This window comes from Balaenoptera acutorostrata, chromosome 6 (genome assembly GCF_949987535.1).
Source record: "Balaenoptera acutorostrata chromosome 6, mBalAcu1.1, whole genome shotgun sequence".
NCBI classification, from domain to species: Eukaryota; Metazoa; Chordata; class Mammalia; order Artiodactyla; family Balaenopteridae; genus Balaenoptera; species Balaenoptera acutorostrata.
In genome coordinates this window covers 104,564,308-104,569,333 of record NC_080069.1, presented here as the reverse complement: position 1 = coordinate 104,569,333, position 5,026 = coordinate 104,564,308, and positions in this window count along the sequence as shown.

Genomic DNA, 5,026 nt, shown 5'->3' with positions numbered 1-5,026 from the left:
GCCTCTTCAAGACTCAGCTAAGGCACCAGTTTAGGAATGACACTCTTCAGGGTTCAAGTGCTGTTTTCCAAGTTGTGGCACATACATTGAAGCTATGCCCCCCAAGTTGTCCTCCATCCCTGGGCCAGAAAAGCTCAGTTCTTTCCCTCCTGAGTGGGGCAAACCCAGTCCCCCACCTCCTGGGTGACTCTTTTATGCTCACACCACTGCCACGCTCACACAGAACCCTTCACTTCTGGTCACCAAATGTGTGGGTTTGTTGCCTCACAACAAGCAGTTCTGCACAGCACCAGCTGGTGTCCTATACTTTAACTCAACTTTAACACTATCTACTTGGCAATGGCGTCAGATCCCGCAGGCTGAGGGCTCGGTCCCATGAGACTGCTCCCACCTTAATCGGACGCCAGTCACAAGTAGTAGGTCCCTGAGTTACCCACAACTTCTGTCTGGTTTGGCTACAAATCAGAGGTTCACACGGCCCCCTCCTCAGTTTCAATTAATTTGCTAGAGTGGCTCACGGAACTCAGGGAAACACTTACTTACATCTACTAGTTTATTAAAGGAGATGATAAAGGATACAGAGGTCTGCCAGATGAAGAGATACATACGGTGAGGCCTGGGAGGGTCCCGAGCTCAGGGGCTTCTGTCCCTGTGGAGTTGGGGTGAGTCACCCTCCCGATGTGGATGGGTTCACCGACCCAGAAGCTCTCTGAACCCGGTACTATTAGGACTTTATAGAAGCTTCCTCACACAGGCATGATCAATTATTAATTCCATTTCCAGCCCCTCTCCCCTCTCTGGAGAAATTGGGGTGGGGCTGAAAATTCCAAGCTTCTAATCATGGCTTGGTCTTTCTAGTGACCAGCCACCTTCCAGGAGCCCAATCAGAGTCACCTCATTAGAACAACAGATGCGCTTAGTGCTCTTATCACCTAGGAATTTACGAGAGTTTCAGGAGGCCTGTGTCAGAGACGGGGTCAAAGACAAGCATTAAAACAAGAGATGCTCTTAGCGCTCTTATCACTTGGGAAATTACAAGGGTTTTGGGAGTTCTGTGCCAGGACTGGGGGCAGAGACTAATACACATTTTCTGTTATCTCACAGCCCCCAGTGGCTGTTAGACACAGGCCCAGGAACCAAGGGTTAAAGTAGGACCGGCTCCTGTCACCATCACTCCCAGAGTCCCACTTGTCCTTCCTTTCCCACAAACTTAGGCTGTGCTGGAGTGGAGGTCCTGTTTTCCGGGGCAGGCTGTCCACTGAACGTGAAGCTGTGACCTACCACTGGTCTTTAGGGCCCTCATGTCAGTAGATCAGCTGGTACAAAAAAGAGATATTGCTAGGTAAACTGTGTGACCCCAACCGGTTAGATATTTTCTATTTGTCTCTCTGTTGTTCTTTATTCTTCAACCTATAAAAGCTTCATGCTTTCTGCCCCATTTTGCAGTTCTCTGAAAAGAGACTGGCCACTTCATGAAGTGTTTAATAAAGTTTGTCTGTATCACCTAAGTGTTTGACAGCACTAAGAGAAAGTTGTGCAGAAGGGCCAGGCTAGGAGGGTTCAGGGCCTGCTCTGGGCGCTTCCTCGATCTTACTCCTCTTTTCAGAGTGAAAGTGGTCCAGGATGAGAAGATTCATATTGGTAGAAACCACCAGCCTGTGGGACTGGGGCTTTAAATGAACTACCGCAGCACACCCAGACCTCCCACCTCTAACCATTAGCTGCTTCGGGCCTGCACACAGACAGAGGCTCTCAAACCACCACGTGCCCTCTGCCTAGAGGGAGGATCTGCCAGGTCTGGGACCCTGGCACTGAGGGGCACCAGGGGGCCCAAGGAGTGGAGCAGTGGAGGTCATGCTGGAGGTGCCCACCTCCTCTATTTTCAGTTTACTTTGCTTTTCTTCTACAAGCCTTATGGAGTGAAACGTTGGGTCATTGATTTTTAGACTTTTCTTTTTTCATAAAAAGGAAGTATTTAAAACTACAAATTTTCTTCTAAACACTGCACTGGCTGCAGCCCACAAATTTTGATATATCACATCTTCATTGTCATTTAACTGACCCAAGTATTTTCTAATTTTCTTGTGATCTCTTTTTTGGCCCAGGCCCTAGCTGCCCATTCCCAGCTCCAGTGGGCGTCTGGGCCAAGCCCTGGATGCCTTCATCTCAGCCCATTAGGTATTCAAGCCAATCTCACCTTCCCGCGATCCCGCCCCTGTGCACTTGGCCTTAGAGGCAACTCGCGCGTGCGCGCGCACGCACGCGCACACACACACACACACACACACACCCTGCACCACCACACTCCAAACGCCAAGTGCGGGGCCTGGGCCCTCTGCAGTGCTGTCTGCTCTCCGGCTCAGGTTTGAGTCAGGTTTGTCCTTTCCTCTCCCTTTGGTTGGGCACAGTTGCCCCTTCACTTTCTTTTCATGGTCTCCATTTTCTTCTCATCACCTGCAGAGGTTTCTTTCTTTCTTTTTTTTTTTTAATTTAAGTATAGTTGATTTACAATGTTTCAGTTGTATAGCAAAGTGATTCAGCTATATATATATGAAATACATGTTCAGGTTCTTTTCCATTATAGGTTATTACAAGATATTGGATATAGTTCCCTGTGCTATACAGTAAGGTCCTCGTTGTTTATCTATTTTATATGTAGTCGTGTGTATCTAATTTATCCCTCCTTCCCGGCTTTCCCCTTTGATAACCATGAGTTTGTTTTCTATGTCTGTGAGTCTATTTCTGTTTCGTACAGAAGTTCATTTGTATCATTTTTTTAGATTCCACGTATAATTGATGTCATATGATATCTGTTTTTTTTTCTTTGACTTACTTTGTATGATAATCTCTAGGTCCATCCATGTTGCTGCAAATGGCATTATTTCATTCTTTTCTATGGCTGAGTAATATTCCTGCAGAGCTTTCTTGACCGGCCTCCTTGACCTGTTGCCATAGCTTGGTGAGGGCCCTGTGGGGAGAGAGGGATGAAAAAGAGCGAGTGGGTGGCTGATGTCGCTACGGAAGTCTGGCGGAGCGGGCGTTAGACCAGGCATCCAGTGGCGCCAGAAGTGACCTCACTCTGAGAGCTTTGTCGCCTCCTAGCGGCCACTAGCCTCAACTACAACTTCCCAGGGCCTTGCCTTGCCGGCAACTGCTGATTCTTCCGATGAATAAAGGAGTTTTGGCCTCATTTTAGTATGGAACCTGAGACCAGTATGGAGATTTCTTCTGGCCTGGTGGTGAATGAGGAAGTCAGAATTTAGACTCGAGGGCATGTCAATTAGAATGGGAGAAAATAAAGAAAATAATTAAATTCCCATGTGCACTGTGGGACCGTGGGCTGTGCACCACCCGTGGGCACTCACAGGAGGCTGGCCCCCAGAACCGACAGCTCGCCCAGGGCTACTACCCCCAGTGCACCCATGTGCATGAAGAACATGAATGTAGGCTGGGCACGCAGGCTGCCAAGACAGGTGGCTTGAACCCAGACTTTACATTATTTGGTCCCTTTAAATACGATTTACACTGGAACGTCATAGTGTAATATTACATCATCTTTTCTTCTAAAAACTTACGTTTTCCTTGGAGTTGTTATTTCTTTATAGGTTTAGTTTCTTTATGTACGTCTCCCTTATTCGGGTAGCTGGCAGAAGTGTAAATTGCCTTTTAGTTATTTCTTTTCTCCTTCCTCTTTCTCGGTTTTTTCTTTCTGCCCCTCCTCCTTCTTCTTTTAAACCTGGAGACATATTCCTGGAGCTTTTCACCCTCTCCAGTCAGATATTTGCTCTTGTGCCAACTTTGCTGCTTTGGTCTTGGGACGATCCTTTCCCATTATCCTAAGAGTTCCTTTTGCTTCTCTCTTGTATACCATCCCATTTCCCACATCTTTCTTTTTCTTTGTTTCCTTCCTCATTTCATGAATATCTTCCTCCAGAAACTTCCTGATAAAGGATACAAGGAAGTAAAAATGTTCACTCTTCATCTGTGAAACTGTCTTTATTCTACTCTTACCCTTGATGGATAGCTTGGCTGGATGTAGAGCTCTAGGTTGAAAAATCATTTTCTCTCAGAATTTTGAAGATATTTCTCCACCATTTTCTTACTTCCAATGGTCCTGTGAGGAACGCCATTCTGATTTTGTATGTGACTTATTTTTTTCTTTGTAACTCTTAGGTTCTTTTGTTTTTCTCAAATTTAAGTGGGATGGTCCTTGCTTTTAGATTTTTTTCATTCATTGGCCTATAAATCGGTCATTGTATCATTTTACCTTCCACCAGCAATGTATGAGAATCCTGGTTGTTCCACATTCCTCCAGTATGTGATGTTGTCAGGTTTTTGGTTTTGCCTTTTTTTTTTTTTTTTTTTTTTGCCATTCTGGTTAGCACATAGCAATATCACATTGTAGTTTTAATGAAAGAATGTAAATAAACAATAAAATATCAATTTGGTCTCCAAATTGCTTAACCAAAAACAATATTACTACTCTTTTTTCTTCGGTGGGAGCAAACATAAATGACATTTTGATATTTATCACATTATTGCTGAAAGTTTAAATTTGTGCAGGCCCTTTGGAGGGCAATTATCTACTCAACAAATCCTCACTTACTGTCTGTCTACTATGCGAAGTACTGTCCTAGGCGATGAGTATAATGGGGAATAAGACAAGTCCTGCCTTCATGGGAGAGACAAATGATAAAAAAGTAAATAAATACAAGATCTTATATATCATTATCAATGCTAAGAAGAAAACAAATAGGGTGCCACAAAGTAAAGCACAGGGGTCGGGTCGACATACCTAGATGGCAGGGTCATAGAAAGCTCTTCAAGGAGGTGATATTTAAGCAAATTTGGGTACATATCTAAAGGTCAAAGGTGCTTACCTCGTGACAAGAACTCCCACTTTGAGGAATCCAGATTACAGAAGTACACGCACACAAATATATGTGTGAGGATGTGTACCAGTGCTTCCTCTCTTGTCCCACCAACCCTGCATCTTAGCTCACAGCAGCCAGTGTGATCTTTGGAA